Source organism: Vulpes vulpes, chromosome 1 (assembly GCF_048418805.1).
Source record: "Vulpes vulpes isolate BD-2025 chromosome 1, VulVul3, whole genome shotgun sequence".
NCBI lineage: Eukaryota > Metazoa > Chordata > Mammalia > Carnivora > Canidae > Vulpes > Vulpes vulpes.
In genome coordinates, this window is record NC_132780.1 from 75701524 (window position 1) to 75724771 (window position 23248).

The following is a 23248-nucleotide window of genomic DNA, read 5'->3' on the forward strand; positions in this document are numbered from 1 at the left end:
ATTAGCCACTTACCCATGATGAGTAAAATTTAATTTCAGCTAAGTGAAAAGGAATGCTGATTAGATTTATTTTATTATCTGTTTACTTTCTGGGAAGAGGGCAGCTGGATAAAATATCTTCTTGAGCTGTACTTTTAATGTCCTGCAGTGCTTACCAATGAAATATACAGAAACTTGCAGGAACTGCACATATAAATGCAAATAATAATTTTATTGGCATTTTCTTTCTTTTTTATTAGTTGGAGTGAAGGTGAGCGTGGCCCTGTAGCTTCTGTCTGCTGGAATCCAGAGGCAAAGAGGGGCGGGAGGCAAGCCTGGAAGAGAGACAGAGACAAGTTCAGGCAGGGCCAGCCCTGCACAATACTGTTTGAAGGGCCCTCTCTCCTCTGCTCTCTCTGTTTCTGTCTTTTTAGGGATGCTGCTTCCAATTGACAGCTCAAAGCGCCTGCCTGGGCCCCTTTCCCCGGCTGCCTTACCCCAGAACTCGTGGCTGCTCCCAAACCATTGCTCTCATAGCCCTTACTTCCCCCAGACCTTTTTTCCAAAGGGCTTGGCTCTCAACAAAGAGTTGTAAGGAAAAGAAATAGTACACATTCCTGTGAAGGCTTTGGTAATGAAAGTGGCTTCATATATTTCCTCGCTGGTGTGGTATTTTTATAGAGTACACACTTTGAGGTATCTGCGTTTATTTACCCTTAAGAAACGAATCAGAGATGCTGGAATTTCAAATCAGACCAGGAACTCCACGCCAACCTGGCCTTTGCCTGAGGGGTACACCTGTGGGCTATGGTGCTGCAGGTTCCTTGAAGCTGCTTCTGTGAAGCTTTAGGGACTCATAGAAAGTGGGAAATGTACTTTGGCAGCATAAGGAAGAATTTGTAAATCAATCTGTGAGGATTAGGAAGCTTCATGAGGGGCAATGAGTTCCAGGTTCTTGCAAGCATTTACACAAAGCATAGGAAACTCCCAAGAGGCAAATATTGTAGAGAGGATTCATATATTAAGATATCAGTCAGGGTTGAGCCAGAGAGTTGAAAAGCACACTATGTATTCTAGGCAGGGGGGATTTAATACAGTGAGTTGGTAATGTTGGCCAACAAGGCCATCCAGAGATAAAAAGCATCACCACTAGGGTTGGAGGGACAATGGTTCAAGGCCCAGAAACCATTGCCATGGTGGCTGATGCTAAAACCACACTGGGGCTGCCTCAAGGGGCTAGGGTCATGGAGAGTGGTGCTGTCTGGGCCTAGAACCTGGAAATGCAGCCTCTGTAAAGACCTCCTACATGAAAGGTATGGGGCAGTACTCTGGACTTTCTTTTCTTCCTGATTTCCAATGTCCAACCAAGTGCTTTTCACTGGCTAACTCCTGCTGGGAGCCTGTTGGCCAGGGAAACAAGACACCAGCAAAGACCTGTCTGAGAGCAAACTCCTAGCTGATCTGCATGGGAGGCCTTTGGACTATCCCAGCTCTAAACTTCTTTTCAAATCTAACAAACAAAACAAAACCTCTACAATACTATTGCTTTAAGACACTCCTGTTTGCCAGTATTATCCAGTTCCTAGAAAGAGACCCCAGATCATCCAGAGATGACATCCAGCGAGCAAGTCTATGAATTCTACCCTCTTGTTTTAGGGACAGTTATAGCATTGTTTACCATCTGGGACCCCATAAGCTACACTTGATGGAATGTTCTCATTCTATTTTGTTTCAGGCTGTGGTGTAAATGTGGGGATTACAGATGACTTTTCTCTGTCCTTGTCTTTGCGGTTTCCTGGTCATAGAATTTGAGTGAAAAGGTTTTAGTCATTATATTTTTAGTTCTTTACTAAGATACTATTTTCCTTACATTTAGACAGTTCTGGGAATGGCCATTGTAACAGCAAACTTCCAGTCCTCGCCCAGCACTGTCACTGCCATCCGTCCAGGTCCCTAAGGGCGGGCCCTTCCTTGGGATCTCACTGCAGTGATACTTGGGGGTGAATGCAGAGCATCTATGGAGCATCCAGGTCTTGATATGACCCCAGTAAGATGCTCTGGCTCCACTTCTCACAGTCTTAGCTGTTTGCTTTAAACGGGGTGTCCAGGTGTTTTTATAAATGCAGTCAACCCAGGTTGGCTTTGCTATATAGCCTAGCATGACTTTCTTTGGGTCTGATGATCTATTGGAGATTAATGAAATTCTTCCATGTAAAGTGGTGGCAGTGGGCAGATTTTCAAACTGGAGTGGGCCTTGCAGAACTACCATGAATCTGCCTATGACTGTGACGTTGAAAAAAAAAAAGGCTATTTAACTTTGGAAGTCATTGAGGATAGGAAGTGTGTGCTGGGGACATGACTGGATGTGCTGCTTCCCTGGCCCTGGATGGCCACTCTTTCTACTCATCCCCTTTGCTTCTGGACCATGGAAATCAGGGTCAAGAGGTAAAGGGATAGAATTGGAGGTGACAGAGTTAAAGTCAGGTGGTCAGCAAAAGGTGACCTCTTTCTACAGTTATAACTAGAATATTTACTCAAATGGGCATCAGAAGCAATATTTGTATCTCTTTTAGAAAGACAGGCTTATTGCTGAATTAAAATGATCTCAAACTTAGAGAATGGTGTTGAGCATATGGAAGGCGCCCAGAAAACATTAAACATGGGTTTTGTCACCTCCCCTAAAGATACTGAATTTTATTATTTTATAATGTGCTGTCTCTTTCCAGTGTGGTTAGGGTTGAATTTTAAATGTGTCATCCTATGCAATTAAATGTGAAGGGATGAAGTGGAAGTGGCAGAAACATTCTCGTGCTTCTCCCCCCCTCCATCCTCCACTCCCCAGCTTACCTTTTGAAAAGTAGATCATCAATGGCTTATTTATTTAAGTATGTATTAGGGTTATTAATAAATATTTTGAGAGCACCATAAAATTTAACAGGGCTGAACGGTAAACAAACCTGTGCCAAAAGAAATAGGAACAAAACCTCTTCACCTAGGGAGTAGAAAACTTCCTTTTGTTGGCAGCTTCCACCTGTTCTGATGGATACATTTTGGCTGTAGCTCATCTCATCTCTGTTACTTAAACAAGGGATACACCTGATGAGATACTTCCTACCCAGGCTTTGCTAGGGCTAAGAGGGAAGGAAAACTTGAGGTATGGGTCAGAGGTCCTGTCTTAGAAATATCAATTCCTTTGGATTCAAAGAGTAAGTGATGTTGATAGGAGCTTCCCACCTATTAAATATTAACTCAGGTGAGGTATTTCAAATAAATGACTTTTCTATAGTTATTATCAAAGTTTTTCTAAGGATATACACAACTTACTTGCCTTTCATCATAATGGATATGGAACGTATCTTAACTTTTTCTAAATAGTTTACTGTCATCATTGTGGTTTTCATTCAGTCTAGTGGCTGTATTTCAGGGAGATAATTCCTGGAACTGTTGTTTTCTGTACTCTTTTAGTCTCTCCACTTCCCAAAGTTAACTCCTTATTTCTTTGAGCAAATATTTATTGAGCACTTGCTATGTTTGAGGGAGCATGGATATGAAGATATGCTCAAAATGATCTCTGCCATTAAGAACTGCTGAGTTTGGCCGAAGAAGTAGACCCATACATTAAGATCTACATTTAATTCATTGGTGCAGGTGGGCAAACATGTAATGGGGAAGTTTCATATAGAAGGGGACATTTGGGTTGGATCTTGAAAGATAAGTAGGTGGTTGATGCCCAGAGATCCTAGGAATGAGTATCCCTGGTCCTGGGCCCAGCATGTACAAAGATGGGTGGCTGTGAAAGACATTGCTTGAATGTCTTCACCATGCCTGAAGGGGTGTGTGTGCATGTGATTCTGGGAAATAAAAAACTGTCCCCTGCCCTCAGGACTCTAAATAGTTTGCTGTCACTTTGCCTGCCTGTACCCTCCTCTCCTTCCTGCCATTACAGACCTTCATCTTTTGTTAACTGTGAAACTAAATATCCAACCTAATTGGAATAGTGTTTAAAATAATAGTAATCAGCTTCCAAAGGAGGGATTCCTCTATGAACAAAGTATAAGGGCTTTGGTACATTTATTTTGGCCATTCAGAGACTTCCTTGTTCTCATTTGCATATTGGATGATGAAGGATGAAAAGAGAGGTCACTGTCAGAAAAACAAAATATCTCACTAGTTATTTTTTTTAAGGTGAAACAGAGACATAAATAGTTAAAATGGAACTCACTTGTGATGGAGGATGAATGAATCAGTGTTTGCAAAGCATGTGGTTATCTTTCTATGAAGGGTGAGCTTGGATGCAAGAACACTGTTATTCCAAGAATGATGGATTGTGGCAAATCTCTTTGAGATAAATCACATCAGCTCCCACCAACATTCTTCCAACTGTATGAACTCTGCCCTTTGATTCTTGGATAACCCCCTGCTCACTGCAGATGTGAGACCTTGATAGGTATCAAAGAATGAGGGAAAAATAATATCATAAAAATAACCAACATCAATAGAGCAGGGAACAAGAATCACCTCCACTCTGTGGGCAGCAGGCAGCGAGGGACACAAAAAAGAAATGATTGACATCAGCATACAAACATACACCCTGATGAGACCCGGCTATGTAGTTCAACAAGAAAGTTATAGCCTGTGACAACAAGACTGAACATGGGCTTTAAAAGTAAAACACTTTGTGGATATATCCCCCACCCCCCAGTGCATTGCAGCTGGCCTCTGAAGAGCCATATTGTCAGTTCACTGACCCCATCCCTGTCTCTCACTCTACATCTCTGGAGTCAGGTTCAAACAAGGTCGAATGTTGGGCTTCCTGGCAGGGACTATACTTTCTGCAGGCCTGGCAAATGGAGTTTAGGTGCAGGCATATTTGCAGCATGCCCTCCATCCTTGGCCCTAACCTTTCCTAGAGCTCTCCTGAAGATCTCAGGTTATATGATACTACTTGCTAAAGGAGTGGTGTTGCCATTTGAGTTAGAGCCAAGCACAGGAACCCTATTGAGGTGGAGGGTAGCTCACAATTGTTCTGAAGTTTTATTTAGAAAGCAATCATTTCATTAATATTATATATAGAATATTAGGTTAGGTACTACTGAGGTATTAAAAATAAAAAGGCAGGGTTATTTTAGGTTATATAGTCCTGTTGGCAAGAAAACACATAAATACAAAGATAAACACACATCCCATGTACTCTGGTTGAATGGAGATCAAGTTTAGCTTGCTAGAGGAGCACATTCTTATCTCTAATGGAAGGGGAGACAGCAGAGTAGGCTTCATGGGCATGTGACTTATGCAGTCACACAAGGCCACTGAGAAGGGCCTCAAACTTGGTTTACTGCCCTGCTGTTGTATGCTAAATTCTTAACCATTAAAAAAAAAGATGTATTCATTTATTTTAGAGAGATAGAGAGAGCAAGAGAAGGGTGGGAGGAGAGGTAGAGGAAGAAAGAGAGAGAATTGTAAGTAGACTCCACTCCAAGCATGAAGCATGACATAGGGCTTGATCCCTTGACCCTGAGATCATGACCTGAGCCAAAATCAGAAGTTAGATGTTTAATTGACTGAGCTATCCAGGTGCCCCAAATTCTTAATCATTCTGAACAAGGGGACCCACATTTTAATTTTGCTATGGACCCTACAAATTATGTTGTGTATTATGTACGTTATGTATTACATACATACAAATTATGTATGTTGTAGTTGATTGTGGGAGGGGGAATATTTGTGACATGACCAAAATGGTATCTTGTAGAGGAACAGCTAATAGATTGGCTTGTTTGGGCTGAAAAACCCAACTGTAAGAAGTGTGAAAAGGGAAGGGTCAGTTGGGTCAAGCTACTTGATGGTAGTATGGGATTTCAGGAAGGAGTGGCAAAGCATGATCAACACTTTCTTTTTTATGCATTTGTACATAACTTGTATTAGCCTGTGATATCCTAAGGGGTGGACAGGGTTACAATAGGCATACATGTGCTGTTTCCCTTCTGGCGCCAGCAAGGATGTCATGTGGATCAGTCCATCCCTGCTTGTACCTTGATGTGGAGACCAGGCTCTGCAGAGCTTTCCCTCAGGGAAATTCATGCCAAATATCTTGGAAACCCCTTTGTTCTTCCTCGCCAATTTTTTTACCAGGATAAGTTAGGTAGATCAAAATTCATTCCATTTAATTTATGAGGTGTAAGGATCAAATAACCCATAAAATTTTTTAATTGTGTTTTAAGATGTCTAATTGAGATTGAAATTCATCTGGTTAAATTCCAAATAAACTGACTTCCTGAAAGTCTCTCCTGAGTTCACTCTCAGGTTCTCCTCTGATCACGGTTAATGTTCTCAGGTTGGGTCAGGAGAGGCAACAGAAGGAGCTTCCCTAAGCCCCAAGTCCATGTGATTATTTGGAGTTAAGTGAAGGGATGAACTTTTTCCTTTTCTGAGCCACTGTTTTGGGGAGCTGTGTGCTGGAAGAATTGCACTTGGCATAGAAGATCAGGAAATGTGAGCTGAAGACTAAACCTCTGATGATGCTGTGTGTCCTTGGACAAGCTTGCTAGTTACCAACTCATTTCTACTCTCTTCCTCTACCATACTGAGATGTTATGAGAATAAGCAGTCACTTGCATGGTGTTCTCGGAAAACAATTCATTATATAAACCTAAAGTATTTTCATTAGCTGTGTCAGGTCTTTGAGAAGATTTCACAGAGCCATGCGAACTTCTCAAAACATGAAAATGTTAGTTGAGTCAGATTCCCTAGCCACTGTTGAAAAAAAAATCCATAATTTTAATTCTCTTTGAGCATTTCCTTCTCTTCCTCTTGTTCATTTTTCTCATAGAAATTCTACTTACATCTTGGGGATCTCAAAATTAGTCCTAAGTGGTGGTTGTTCATGGGTGTCATGCAGCATTTTATGAGAGGAGAGCCAGTCTTAGCAATAGGAAGAATGGAAGCTGGACAGAATAGATTATTGCATGCTGTTAAGTCCTGATCTGGTCACTATTAAATCTGTTTTCTTTGCCTATGGGAAATTACCTGGTGGTATAAGGGGACCTTTGTAAGTAGCAAGAAAGTATAAACTGATAGAACTCTTAAATTAACCAGGTTGTTTTCTTATCACACTTTATAATCAGATTAAACCTACAGCAAAGGCTTAGAAGAGTTCACATGATAGAACCTTCTCAAGACCTCAGAGGTTGGGTTATAGAGGTGCTACCTTTATTGTCAGGTGGGTCGTTGACTCAGGAATTATCCAAGTGGTGAAATGAAAAGTGTCTTTGAGACTAACTTGGTGAAGGGGGCATCTCTAAGAAAGATGTTATATGCTTGCTAGAAGCTTAATAAGAAACTTTTTCCTTCTAGGCTAATTGCTAGTATCAACAGAGATATTTGTTGATGATTTATGAGAAATGACCACAAATTACAAAAATGTAGCATTAACTGTGATATGCATTATGTCCACAGAGAAAAAGTAATGGGCCTGAAGAAAAAGATGTAAATCATGAGGAAATGTAAATAGTGACCTTGTTAAAAAAGGATTCACTGTTGTACTTTGTTGGGCATCCCCTTAACCTTGTAGGAAGGCAGCAGTGGCCTGGAAACTGACCCCATTTGGTGTTTGGCTGTGGCCATTCTGCTGTTTGTCATGGCAAAGTAATCCTCATAAGAATAGCTATGAAACCAAAATGTCTTCTCACCTGAGTTCATGTTGTTGCTTCTCTGGTAACTTTGTAGTCACTACTCCAATGGTACAAAGATTGGTAGGCTTCTCTTCAAGATTGTCTGAGTAGGGGCAGCCCGGGTGGCTCAGCCCAGGGCCTGATCCTAGAGATCCGGGATCAAGTCCCATGTTGGGCTCCCTGCATAAAGCCTGCTTCTCCCTCTGCCTCTCTCTCTCTCTCTCTCTCTCTCTCTCTCTGTGTGTGTCTCATGATTAAAAAATAAAATCTTAAAAAAAAAAAGATTGAGTAGAATCTACCTTTTCCTTCCTCTTCTCTTTTGGCAGCTTCCCATCTTCACCTGCACAGTGGCTCATGGTGATTTGTGATCATGTAGTTATGTCTCTGCTCATTTGTGTAGCATTTGTTTCCTTTACCTGCCTGTAAGCTCTGTAACTGTAGGAAACGTGTTTTGTTACCAGCTTGAGTGCCTAGAAACTCAGGCTGATTGTGAATGTTGTCATCTACTACGGCTAGTGCTTCCGTGTGAGAATTCTTGGCATTTTTTGGGAAATTTATGTTTTTCTGAGTTATGAATCCTGAGAAAAATCAGTTACAAAGTCAGGAAAATTGGATAAAATGTTTACTTTTATAAGAATTAGCACTTAATCCAACATAGATTGTTATTGCTTCTGAGGCATCTAGGGAGGTTAAGTAGAAAGCAAGAACACAAAATATTGATACATGAAGCCAAATATGAAGATCAACATGAGGATGGGAACAGATATGAGAAAATGGGTTGCAATCTAATCAGTCATCCTTTGTTAGTTGATGCCATGTGTTTGTGGCCCTGCCTGCTTCAAATGGTGAATCTTGATTGACAATAAAGTAAATAGGGATGTTTATATACATAATATGTTTTGTATAAATCTTATGAGTGGTACTCCAAGAATAACATGTTTTGGAAGCAAAATAAGCCCTTAAATAGGCTATTTAGACACATGATTCTATTAGTCCTTGCTATGAGATCTAAATGTTACATTTATTTGAATACTACTCAAGAGTGTTTGCTGACATTTTCCAATGTTTGAATATTCTCTATAGGCCATAGCTCTTTGAAAATACTACTAAATGTGATATTTCTTATTTATTAAACTTTAAAAGCTATCCATAATAATCAGTAAAAACTATGAAGACTGTTGGAAATATTAAAAGTCACTTCTAATTCCCAGAAATTCAAAGTTTCTATTCCTGAATCCCAAGATTAATATCTGACATGAGTTTGGAAACACAAAGTTGCATAACAAACAATTATTATTTATCACACAGTTCTCTAGATTGACTGAGCTCAGCCGGGTGGTACTTCTATGTCTCATGATGTTGGCGGACTCTGCAGTCATTTGGGGCTGTTTTGGCCAGGATGACTCATTTGCAAGGTTGGCAGTTGATGGTGGCTGCCAGCTGGGGTCTTAGCTGTGGCTTTTGGTCCTATTCTCATGGTTCCTTTCTAGGGTATCCTCTTTATGTGGCTTGAGTTTCCAGTGTGGAAACTAGGTTCAGAAAGAGGGTATCCCAAGAGTAAGATTTCTAAGATGAAAGAAGAAGCTTCATATTTCTTTAAAACCTGGGCTTGGGAGCCCCAGAATGTCACTTATGCTGCCTTTTATTATTTAAAGCAATCAAAAAGCTATGTCACATTTAGGGGAGGGAAATTAAACTCTGTTTCCGGGTTTGAGAGATGGTACATGTGCTCAAGGAGGAGAGGAATTCTGGGGCTATCTTTGGAGACTGCCAATCATAGTCTGTCTTCTGATGACAAACATTTGTGCCAGTTTCACCTCCCAAGATCCCCCAAAGTCTTGTCTCTGTCCTCTTTATGTCCACAGAGGCTGGAATGTCTAAGGCATCTTTTTCACTTACATGCTGATGGTGCAGTGAGTAGGGCTCCAATATGGTCAGACTTCTGGGCCCTCGGTTCTATCTTCCCATTGGCTCCTCAGCTCTCTCCATGTCATCTCAGGGCCCCTCCTCCTCTACGTGATTTCTCCACTAGGGTAGGAGGACCTCTCATATGGCAGCTCAGGACTCCCAAAGGAGAGCACTCTGAGGATAAGCCTTATGGAGCTGCTGCATGTGTCATAATTGCCCCCGTCCTCCTGGTCTCAGCCAGCCACAAGGCTAAAGGCCCAGAATCAATTTGGGAGAGTTCCATAGAGCTGAGAGAAATGGCTCATTTGGGACCACCAAATTCATAGTGCACTGTGGATGCTTGGTAATTATATAATTGAATGACTAAATGAATGAATGCCTGTTAGTAGTTCAGTCACTTTCAAACCCCATTTTGGAAAAACAGAATCCTGAAAGGGAGAAAACTTCATGTTTAGTTCCATCTGCACCACGCATCTCAGAGTCCCTGAACCATGTGAGCAGACTCATGATCTCAGAACCTACAAGTTGGAGACAGGTGTCTTCCCTTGATTCCAAGCCCCTACAGATTTACTTGAGCTCTGATGGAAATTGCTTACCTCCTTCCTCTACCCCTGGGGCTTTCCTTCTAGCTCTTTTATTACTTATTTATTTTAGATTTTTCTGAACTGTCAGGACCTCTGAAACACACATATCACAATCTGCTTGATCATTACCCATTTCACCCCTGCCTCTCCAATTGTAGGTCATTTCTACCATAGGCATTAGCTTCTAAAATCTTATACAGGCATACCTCATTTTATTGTGCTTTGCTTTTTTTTCTTGAAAGATTTTAATTATTAGAGAGAGAGAGAGAGAGCACACAAGCAGGGGGAGCTGCAGGCAGAGGGAAAAGAGAAGCTCACCGCTGAGCAGGGAGCCGGATGCAGGCCTCCATTCCAGGACTCTGAAATCATAACCTGAGCTAAAGGCAGATGCTTGACTGACTTAGCCCTCAGGTGCCCCCTATTGTGTTTTGGAAATAAATTTCACTTCACAGGGCAGCCCCGATGGCCCAGTGGTTTGGTGCCGCTTTCAGCCCAGGGGTATGATCCTGGAGACCCAGGATAGAGTCCCATGTTGGGCTCCCTGCTTGGAGCCTGCTTCTCCCTCTGCCTGTGTCTCTGCCCCTCTCTCTCTCTCCCTCTCTCTCTCTCTCTGTTCACGAGATCATGAATAAATAAATAAAATCTTTAAAAAAATTTTCACTTCACAGATACTGCATTTTACATTTTTTTTTCTCCAAATTGAAGGCTTGTGGCAACCCTGTGTCAAGTGGGTATATTGGCACCATTTTCCCAACAGCATTTGCTCATTTTGTGCCTCAGTGTCACATTTTGGCAATTCTTGAAGTATTTCAAACTTTTTTATTATTATATTTATTATGGTGATCTGTGATCAGTGACTTTTGATGTTGCTATTATAATTGTTTTGGGGTGCCATGAACTGCAGGGACCCCTATAAAACAGTGAACTTAAGCAATAAATATATGTTTCGACTGCTATATCGACTGACTATGTTACCATCATTTTCCCTCTCCTTGGGCTTCTCAATTCCTTGAGACACAACAATATTGAAATACACCAATTAATAGCCCTATAGTGGCCTCTAAATGTTCAAGTGACAGAAAGAGTCACGTCTCTCACTTTAATTCAAAAGCTAGAAAGGATTAAGCATGAGGAAGTCATGTTGATAGCCAAGATAGGCCAAAGCCTAGTGGTGAATGCAAAGGAAAAGTTCTTGAAGGAAGTGAAAACACTACTCCAGTGAGTACATGAATGATAAAAAAAAAAAAAAAAAAAAAAAGGAAAACAGCCTTATTGCTGGATATAGAGAAAGGTTTAGTGGTCTGGGTAGAAGATCAAACCAGTCACAACATTTCCCTAAGCCAAAGGCCGATCCAGGGCAAGACCCTGACTCTCTTCTCTTCTGTGAAGGCTGAGAGGGGTGAGGAAGCTGCAGAAGAAAATCTGAAGCTGACAGAGGTGAGTTCATGAGGTTTAAAGAAGGAAGCTGTGTCCATGACGTACAAGTGCAGAGTAAATCAGCAGTGTGATGTAGAAGCTGCAGCAAGTTATCCAGAAGATCTAGCTAAGATAGATCATGAAGGTGGCTACACTAAACAACTGATTTTAATGTAGATGGAACAGGCTTCAATTGGAAGAAGATGCCATCTGGGACTTTCATAGCTAGAGAAGAGAAGTCAATGCCTACCTTCAAAGCTTCAGATGATAGGCTGACTCTTTTAGGGACTAATGCAGCTGGTGGCTATAAATCGAAGCCAGTGCTCATCTACCATTCCAAGTAGTCTAGTGCCCTTAAGAATTATGCTAAATCTACTTTGCCTCTGCTCTATAAATGGAGCAACAGAGACTAGATGACAGCACATCTGTTCACAACATGGTTTACTGAATATTTTAAGCCAGCTTTGGGGACCATCAGCTCAGCAAAAGATTTGTTTTAAAATATTACTCCTCATTGACAATGATCCCAGTTACCCAAGGGCTCTGATGGAGATGTACAATGAGATTATTGTTGTTTGCATGCCTCCTTACACAACATCCATCCTGTAACTCACAGATCAGAGAGTAATTTTGACTTTTAAGCCTTATTATCGAAGAAATAAATTTCTTAAGGCTATAGCTGTCATATTGTGATTCCTCTGAGGAATCTGAGCACTGTAAATTGAAAACCTTCTGGAAAGGATTCACCATTCTAGATGCCATTAAGAACATTTGTGATTCATGAAAAGAGATAAAAGTGTCAACAGGAACAAGAGTTTGGAAGAAGTTGATTCCCATCCTCATGGATGACTTTGACCGGTTCTAGACTTCAGTGGAGGAAGTAACTGCAGATGTGATAGAAACATCAAGAGAAGCAGAATTAGAAGTGGAGCTTGCAGATATGATTGAATTACGGCAATCTCATGATAAAAATTGAATGAATGAGGAGTTGCTTCTTATGGATGAGCAAAGGGAGCTGTTTCTCGTGTTGGAATCTACCTGATAAAGATGGTGTGAAGATTGTTGAATGACAATAAAAGATTTAGAGCATGATATAAACTTAGTTATAAAGAGTGGCAGGGTTTGTGACCATTGACCCCAAATTTATTCTTTTTAAAAAGATTTATTTATTTATTTATTTGAGGAGAGAGAGAGAGAGAGAGAGAGAGAGAGAGAGAGAGAGATGGAGAGAGAATGACAGAGACAGAGAGAGACAGAGAGAGAAATATGCAGAAATATCCAAGTAGACTCTCCACAGAAACATAGAGCCTGACACAGGGTTGGATCCCATGACCCTGACGTCATGACCTGAGCCAAAACCAAGAGCTGGAAGCTTAACCAACTGAGACACTCAGGTACCCCTGACCCCAACTTTGATTGAAATTCTACTGTGGGTTAAATGCTATCAAATAGCATCAGAAGCTACAGAGAAATTGTGAAAGGAAGAGTCAAATCATTTTTAAATTAAAGAATGTACATTTTTTAGACATAATGCTATTGCATATTTAATAGTCTTAGACTATATTATAGTATGTCGTATAAATATAACTTTTCTATGCACAGGGAAACTAAGAAATTCATTTGACTTGCTTTATTGAGGTATTTGCTTTACTGTGGTGGTCTGAAACAAAATCCATAATATCTCTGAGGTATGCCTAAATATGTGCTTCTTCACTCTTATGTACACACACACACACACACACATACACACACACACCAAACCCATAATTCCTTTTCTCTTCTTCCTGAAAATTGCTTTCTCCAAAAGAGCCAGGCCAATGCTTCATTTCTGTATCTGAGTCTGGGCTGTATTGAAGCTTCTCTGCTGTATTTAAACTTTGGCTTGTCTCTTATGGACTAGAGATCAAAAGCCAATTTGAGGTATGGATTTGCTCCTTTGGACATGTAATCCCAAGGGATGAACTGTTATCACTCACATCATTTCAGTTGTAATAAAAACCTAAATCATGCAGGGGGCTTGGTTTCTGAACTCTTTGACTTTTAAAAATATTTTTTTTGCAAGCTTAAATAATGTCAACAAATCCTGAATTATGGGGGTTGTTCAAAGATTATAACCAAGCAATAATGATGACATTAGGCAGGGAAATGTAGATGAGCATTAACCTTCTTTTATCTCATCCAGTAAAATCTTTTTAAGAGAAATTTTGAGCTTTGTTACCCTGGAGAACATAGCTGCTTATAGGGAGAGATGAGATCATGGTTTTTTATTGCACTGAGGAAACTTAATTATTAGAAATTCCAGACTTTCTAGGGGACTCTGACTCATGTTTTGAGACCACATTTTATCCAGCAAACCATAACATTCACATGACCATCTCTCTCTCATCTGAAGCATCCGGCACAACATTATGCTTGCAAATGTTTTAGCATTTTTTGTAGAGTAGAATCCTGCATTAGTCCCTGCCTTATTTCTTTTACCTCCCACCCACATTGTCTGCCTCAGAGATGGAGGCAGAAAGTGCACATTAATATTATTCATTCTCTCAACTGGTGGGTGCAGAATAAGTCACACTCTCTAGTCAAGGATTGAAAGATTTTATTATAACTTTGGTTCTACCTCATGCTCTTTGACCTAAATCTTCTGATCCCCAGTAAAAACTCAGATCTAACATGTTTTGGGGCACCCCTGGACATGAATTCATGTCTTTTTTTTTGTTCATACATTTTTTTTTGTTCATCTGTTTAAGAAGTATGTGTTGAGTATCTCCTATGTGTCTTGCGCTGTTTTTTTTGTTTTTTAAAGATTTATTTATTTGAGAGAGATTGAGAGATAGTAAGAGAGAGAACAATCAAGGTGGAGGAGTATAGGGAGAGGGAGAAGCAGGCTCCCCACTGAGCTAGGAGCCCAACGTGGGGCTCAATCTCAGGACTCTGGGATCCTGACCTGAGCCAAAGGTAGATGCTTAATGACTGAGCCACCCAGGTTCCCCATATCTGGCACTGTTGTAAGCACAAGAAATATAGCAGTGAGCAAAACAGACAAAATCCCTGCCCTAATGCAGTTTACGTTTAGCATGGAAAAACAGACTGTAAATATGATAAATAAGTATAATGTAATTTTACATATGTTATGTAATATAATGTTATATCAATAATTAGTTGGTGATAAGGGCTATGAGACAAGTGCATCAGGGAATGGGATAAGAAGTGGCTGGAGCAAATTCTATTTTTTTTTCAAATTTAATCAGGAATAATTGACAAAGTAATTGGATACATTTAAAGTGTGCAACGTGATGGTTTGATGATACATGTACCTTCCGGAATGATTACCAAGATCAAGATACTTAAGGCATCCATTATCTCATATAGTTAACTTTTGTGTGTGTGTGTTTTGTGAATGCTTAAGATTATACTCAGTAACTTTCAAGTATAAAACACCATGTTATTAACTACGGTCACCATGCTGTACATTAGAAACTCAAAGCTTATTCTTAAAATGGAAAGTGTGTACACTTTGACCAATAGCTCCCCATTTTCTTCTCCTTGCAGTCTGTATTTTTAAAAAATTCACATGTAAGTGATATCATATTTGTCTTTCTCTGACTTATTTCATTTAGCATTACATACTCCAGGTCCATCCATATTGTTGCAAGTGGCAGGTCTCCTTTTTAACGGCTGAATAATATTCCATTATATGCACACATACATACCACATATATATATGTGTATACACATATGCACACATGTATATACGCACATGTTTATATACACATCATATCTTCTTTATCCACTTATCTATTAAAGGATTCAAAGACATTTAGGTTGTTTATATATCTTGCTTTTGTGAATAATGCTGCAATGAACATGGGAGTACAGATATCTCTTTGAGATACCAATTTAATTTCCTTTGGATATAAACCCAGAAGTATGATTAATGGATCATGTGATAGCTCTATTTTTAATTTTTGAAGAATCACTATACTGTTTCTCATAATAACTGTACTAACTTACGTTTCCTATCAACAGTGTATATGGGTTCCCTTTTCTCCATATCCTCACCCACATTTATTATCTCTTGTGGGTTTTTTTTTGTTTTTAAAGATTTTATTTATTATTTATCTATGAAAGACACAGAAAGAGAGAGGCAGAGACATAGGCAGAGACAGAAGCAGGTGCCATGTAGGGAGCCCAATGTGGGACTTGATCCCAGGACTCCAGGATAATGTCCTGGGCTGAAGATAGGCGCTCAACTGCTGAGCCACCTGGGAGTTTCTCTCTTGTGTTTTTTGATACTAGCCATCTTAACATATGTGAGTTGATCTGAGGTATTTCTCTGATAATTATGACGTAAAGTACTCTTTTATGTACTGTTGGCCATTCGTATGTCTTTTTTGAAAAAAATATTTAGATCCTTCGCCTATTCTTAAATTGGATTTTTTTGTTATAGAGTGGTAGTTCTTTGTTTACTTTGTATATTAACCTATTATAGGATAAGTGACTTGCAAATGTTTTCTCCCATTCTGTAGGTTGCCTTTTCAATTTATTGCTCATTTTTTTTCTTGTACAGAAACTCTTTAGTTTGATACAGTTTCACTTGTATATTTTTGCTTTTGTTGCCTTTGCTTTTTGTCTCTTGTCCAATAAATCATTACCAAGCCCAATATCAAGGAGCTTTTTTCCTGTGTTTTCTTCTAGGAGTTTTGTGGTATCAGGTATTACATTTAAGTCTTTAATCTATTTTGAGTTAATTTTTTATATATGATATAAAATATGGGTTCACTTTCATTCTTTTGCATACAGATACCCAGTTTTTCCAACACTATTTCCTTAAGAGACTATCCTTTTCCCTTTGTGTGTTCTTGATGACCTTGCCGAAAATTAGCGGACTTTATATGCATGGGTTTATTTTGGGGTTCTGTATTATGTTCCATGTGTCTATGTACCTATTTTATGCCAGTACCATTTTGTTGTGATTACTGTAGTTCTGTAATATAGTTTGAAATCAGGAAATGTGATGTCTCTGGCTTTGTGCTTCTTTCTCAAGATTACTTTGACTATTTGGGGACTTTTGTGGTTCCATACCAATTTTAGGATAGTTTTTCCATTCCTGTGAAAAATGCCTTTGGAAGTTTGCTAGGACTGCATTGAATCTGCAGATCGTTTTGGATAGCATGGAATTTCCACAATATTAATTCTTTCAATTCAAGAACATGAGATATCTTTCTCTTTATTTATGTCTTCTTTAATTTCTTTGATCAATGTATTATAGTTCTCAATGTATAGATCTTTCACCCCTTTGGTTAGATTTATTCCTGAATATTTTATTGTCTTTGCTACTATTGTAAATGGGATTGCTTTCTTTGTGTGTCATCCTTGCGCAGGAGCCATGCTAATCTTCTCTGTATCATTCCAATTTTAGTATATGTGCTGCTGAAGCGAGCACAATGGGATTGCTTTCTTAATTTCTCTTTCAGATTGTTCATTAGTTACTAATATTATATATGTAGTACATATATGACTATATATACCAATATCTATCTATCTATCTATCATCTATCTATCTATCTATCTATCCATCCATCTATCCTCTATTTGATTCAGTCTTGGTATGTTTCTAGGAATTATCCATTTCTTATAAGTTATTTTATTTGCATATATTTGTTTATAGTAGTTTTCTGATTCATTATATTTCTGTGGTATCAGTTGAAATGTCTCCTCTTTTATTTATAATTTTATTAATTTAAGTCATCTCTCTTTTTTCATATTTAGCCTAGCTAAAAGTTTGTCAATTTTGTTTATCTCTTTAAGGAAACAATTCTTAGTTTTGTTGATCTTTTCTATTGTCTTTCTGGTTTCTAATTTGTTTCTGCTCTAATCTTTATTATTTCTTTTCTTCTGCAAACTTTAGGCTTAGTTTGTGTTTCTTTTTCTAGTTCCTTTGGTGTAAGTTTAAATTGTTTATATGAGATCTTTTTCTTTCTTAGTATAGGTGTTTGTTACTTCTCTTTTAGAACTGCTTTTTAAAAACTTACCATAGCTTTCAATATGTTGTATTTCCATTTTTGTTTGTCTCAAGATTTTTAAAAATTTCTTTTGATTTCTTTGTCCCATTGGTTGTTGAGAAGTAGGTTGTTTATTTTCCCTATATTTGTGAGTTTTCCAGCTTTTCTTTCCTTACTAATTTTAATTTCATACTATTTTTGTTGGAAAAGATACTTGATATGATTTCACTCTTCTTAATTTTTTAAGACATTTTTTTGGACCCAGCATGCAATCTAGAGAATATTTTGTGTGTACTTGAGAAGAATGTATATTCTGTTGCTGATGGATGGAATGTTCTGTATTCGTGTTAGGTCCCTTTGGTCTGAAGTATAGTTCAAGTCCATTATTTCCTTATTGATTTTCTGTCTGAATGATCTACCCATTGTTGAAAGAAGAGTATTAAAGTTCCCTACTATTATTGCATTGCTGCCTATTTCTGCCTTCAGATCTGTTAATAATTGTTTAATATATTTAGGTGCTCTGATATTGGGTACAAATATATTTACAATCATTATATTCTCTTGATGAATTGACCCCTTTATCATTATATAATGGCCCTTCTGTCTCTTGTTACAGCTTTTGACTTAAAGTCCACTTTGTTTGATGTAAGTATAGCTACCCCTGCTGTCTTTTACTTTCCATTCGTATGGAATACCTTTTTCCATTTTTTCACTTCTAGCCTATGGGTACCCTTAAAGCTGAAGTAAGTCTCTTGCATGTACCATATACTTGGGTTTTGGTTTTAAAAAATCCATTTGGTCCTTCTGTCTTTTCATTGGATAATTTAAACCATTTATATTTAGAGTAATTATTGATAGGTAAGGACTTGCCAGCACCATTTTAAATGTTTTCTGATTAATTTTTGATTCCTTTCTCTCTTGCTATTTTCTTTGTGAATTGATTTTTTTTGTACTTATATGCTTTGTTTTCTTTATATCATTTGTGTATCTATTATAGGCTTTTACCTTGTGATTACCATGAAGCTTCATAACCATATCTGAATTTATAACACTGTATTTAAAACTGATAACTTAGCTTCAATTGTACAAAAAAGTTCTTGCTTCTCACATTTGATGTTGATGTCACAATTTACATCTTTTTAAGTAATGTATCCATTAACAAAATATTGTAGCTATAGTTATTTTGAACACTTTTTTCTATTAACTTATATGCTAGATTTAAAATGGATTTACATAACACCATTGCAGTATTAGGATATTTTGAATTTGACTGTATACTTACCTTTACTAGTGGATTTTATGCTTTCATATGTTTTTATATTACTAGTTAGCATACTTTCATTTAAGTGTGAGAAACTTCCTTAGCATTTCTTAGGTATTGTGGTAAATTTTCTCAACTTTTGTCTGGGAAAATCTTTATCTCTTTTATTTTTGAAGGATAACTTTGCTGGGCATCATATTTTTGCTTTGCAGGTTTTTTATTTGAGCACTTTGAAGATGTCATCCCATTCTTTCCTGTCTTGAAAGGTTTCTGCTGATAGTTTTTTTTAAAAATTAATTTTTTAAATTAAGTATTAATTTTAATTCCAGTATAGTTAACATCTAGTGTTATATTAGTTTTAGATGTACTGTATAGTGATTCAAGAATTCTATACATTACCCAGTGCACATCATGATAAGCATCCTCTTTAATCCCTTCACCTCTTTCACCCTTCCTCCCACCTGCCTCTGGTAACCATCAGTTTTTTCTCTATAGTTAAGAATCTGTTTCTTGGTTTGTCTCTCTCTTTTCTCCCTTGCTTGTTTTGTTTCTTAAATTCTACATATGAGTGAAATCATATGGTATTTTTCTATAATATATATATATACATATCACATCATTTTTATCCATTCATCATTCATGAACACGAGCTGCTTCCATAATTTGGCTATTGTAAATAATTCTGCAATAAATATAAGGGTGCATGTATCCCTTTGAATTAGTGTTTTTGTTTTTTTGTGTTAAATACCCAGCAGTGCAATTACTAGATTGTAGGGTAGTTCCATTTTTAACTTTTTGATGAAATTCCATAATATTTTCCACACTCACTGCCCTAGTTTGTACTTTCACCAACAGTGCATGAGGGTTCCTATTTTTCCACACCCTCTTCGACATTTATTGTTTCTTGTGTTTTTAATTTTATGATTTGCATTTCCCTGATAATTAGTGATGTTGAGTATCTTTTCACGTGTCTATTGGCCATCTTTACTTCTTCTTTAAAGAAATATCTGTTCATGTCTTCTGCCCATTTTTATTTGGATTATTTCCTTTTTTTTGATATTGAGTTGTATAAGTTCTTTATATATTTTGGATACTAACCTTTTGTCAGAGATGTCATTTGCAAATATCTTCTCCCATTTAGTAAGTTGTCTTTTAGTTTTGTTCATTGTTTCTCTTGCTGTGCAGGGTTTCTGCTGATAGTTTTATTGGGGTTCCCTTGTATTCGATAAATCTTTTTTCTCTTACCACTTTAAAAATTCTTTTTGTCTTTGATTTTAGAATTTGATTATAATGTGTCTTGGTGAATATTTCTTTGGGTTGAAAATGTTTGGGGAATTTTATTTAAACTTTGTGTATTTTGGTGGCTATATTTCTCCCCAGATTTGGGAAACTTCAGCCCTGATTTCCTTAATGATATTTTTGGCCTTCCTTCTTTCTTTTTTTCCTTTCTTCTGGGACTTTCAAAATGTGAATACTATTTTGTGTGGTGTTATCTCATAATCAACATAGGCTTTTTCCCCCCATTCTTTTTCATTTCTTTTTTTCTCCTCTGATTGGATAATGTCAAGAGATCTGTGTTCAAGTTTACAGATTCTTTCTTCTACTTGATTGAGCCTGCTGTTGAAGCTGTATATTGAATTTTTCATTTCATTCATTGTATTTCGTTAGCTCCAGAATTTCTGTTTGGTTCTATTTTTTTTTTAATTACTCCTATCTTTTTGTTGAAATTCTTGTTTTGCTCACACAGTTTTCTGAGTTCATTGAGTTGTTTATTTGTGTTCCCTTGAATTGTACTGAGATTCCTTAAAATAATTATTCCTTAAAATAATTATTTTGAATTCTTCTTCAGACCTTTATTTTTTGGGGGGTCAGTAACTAAAAGATTATTGTGTTCTTTTGGCTTTACCTCACTTTTTTGCATTTCCAGTGGCTTTGCATTAATGTCTGCACATTTGCGAGAGCAGTCGCCTCTTCCAGCCTTTTGAAGTGAATTGGTGGAGAAAGGTTTTTCCCTGAATGTGGATGTGAGGGTGCCAGCTAGGTGGATTGTAGCATCTTTGGTTTCTGGGAGGGCACATAGCATAGTCTCCATTAGCTGAGGTCAATGTCAATGAAGACTGTGGGTTCTTCTGTGGCCAAGATTGCAGAGATCCTAAGAGTGGCAGTGGTAGCTAGGGCTATCAGGGTCCTCAAAGGTGAAGGTTGATGAGGTCCTCCTGCTCTCCTTCTTTGCCTGTAGGAGATTGTTCTATCAGAGGGGATCCTTCTTGGCTCAGGTCATGTGTGTTTGCATTCAAAGTGGCAGCAGAGCCAGAGTACTGGGGTCAGATGCACTCAGAACTACCACAGTGCTTGCACTTGCTGGCACTGGTGTCTGAAGTGTGGTATGTGTGGATCTTTCATGGAACTGGGGCCTGGGTCTCTGGCATTCACTGCAGGGACTGTGGCTCCAGAGGAGGGGCACATTAGCCATATGGACTTGGGATGACAGAGTACACTGGTGGCTTGGGCTCAGGAAGCAAGGTGTAATAACAGCACACCCTGGGGATGGTAGGTTAAAGTCCTCACTCGCTGCACGGGACAGTCACAAAGCATCAACAGCATGGCTCTGGTGATGGCCCATTAAAGCCACAAATCAGAACCCATGGGGCAGTACAGAGAGCTGTGGCAACTCCAGTCCTACAGATGGTGGGGCTCTGAGGCATCCCAATACCAGAGACTGGGGACAGAGCACTGACTGGGGTCCTGGGGGCAGGTCTCACCATAACAACAGCTTCAGCCCTGGGAAAGAGATGTAGCAGCAGGGACTCTGGGAAGTTCTGTTAGCTGGGTTTAATGTTGGTGGGGATCCTCAGGAGCCAAGGTTGTAAATGTCCATGGTATGAGGCTTTATTTTAAAAACATCACTCTGGCTGCTAGGTTAAGAACAGATGGTAGGGGGCTAAGAGCAAAAGTGAGGAGAGTAATTTGGAGTCTGTTGCTGTGCCTAAGAGAGCAACAATGCTGGCTGGCAGTGGGGTGGGAAAAATGGAGGTGGGAAGTGAGAGAAAGAGAAGAATTGAGGCTGTAGTTGGCCTTAGTGATGAGAAGGATAAAAGTACCTCTAACTGAGCTGGGAAGGCTTTGCAGGAGCAGGTGGGGAGGGGATAATCTGGAGCTCAGTTCTGGACATGTCCAATTGAGATGGCTGCTAGACGTCAGTGTGGATGTTGAATGTGCCTCTGGCTTAGGAAGTCTGGTGTGTGTGTGGATGCTGTGACTGGCCATATAAATTATACCTTCTTCCTCAGATTAGACCCTGAGCTCAGCCCACTTGTCTGAGGCCTGTTAGCTGCCTGGTTCAGAAGGCCTCAGAGGTTCTGAGGTATCAGAGGATAGAGGTTCAGGAGACCCTCTATCCCAGCCTAATTTTCAAGAATCCCCTAGTTCTGTTGGCCCTGGTCATTTATTATAGACCTAATTCCTGGTTCAGAGTTCCCTACTACACCCCAACTCCTATGGTGATTTTTGGCAATCTCAGCTTGCAGGTGGATGGTCTACACCACATCCTGGCCTCTCACTTCCTTGACCTTCTCATCTGCAGTATTTTGCTTTTTTCTATATTGGCTAGCCACCTACTCCCATGGCCACATCTTAGATTCCTTCACCATAACAACTTAAAAAAAAATCCCTTAAGTATATGCAATGGTAATGCCACACTCCTACTAAAAGCTTTTATCCTCCTAGTTAACTTCTCAAGGAACTCCAGTATAGTCATTCCTTGACATCATTGTGGTCCACTGAACCCCCTAATTTCATTAACTCCCTTTTGACTTCCTTTCATTTTTTTGTCCAGCATAGGTTCTCTGCTCAACCAGTCTTGCAGACATCTGCTTCTTCTGGCTATCCTACTCTCTCTTTAAAGCCCATAACCAAAAAACTTTCACCATACCAGAGAGTCTTCAAAATTACCCATGCCTGGGCTCCAACTGAATTACTCTCTGCAGGAGGAGCCTGTGTCTCAGTATTTTTTTTTTTATAAGCTCCTGAGAGGTTCTAATACCCAGACAGGGCTGAGAACCGCTACTCCAATGAACCAAGCTGTCTGCTTTATTCTTCTTACATCTGAGCTGTGGAGCTCAGAGGAAACCATAATTGAGTAGACTGGGTCCCTTTTAAATTCTTGATCTCAAACCTCAGGAGGACTTCCAATATTGCCTGGCCATCTGGTCACACTTCACTGTAAGCTCCCTGTCGCCTTATGAGATGACTATTTTATGCTTTTTCTCTCTCACATCTTCTCTCCTACTTCTCTCTGGTGCATACTTAGTTGGTGACTTTACCTCACACCTCATTGGAAAAGTGGAAATCATCAGATGGGCACTTCTTGAACTTCTCATTATCCCCCTTTCATGTGCTGGATCTGACCACTTTAATTCACACTTATAC

At 38.9% G+C, this 23248-nt stretch overlaps 1 non-coding gene across 1 annotated transcript; it reads right to left on the reverse strand.

Moving 5' to 3' along the window:
• Nucleotides 1–16898: 16898 nt before the first annotated feature.
• On the reverse strand, nucleotides 16899–17000 carry LOC112935160 (U6 spliceosomal RNA). The gene has a single exon (XR_003238127.1). It is a non-coding gene; the product is annotated as a U6 spliceosomal RNA (small nuclear RNA).
• Between the last annotated feature and the right edge of the window lie 6248 nt (nucleotides 17001–23248).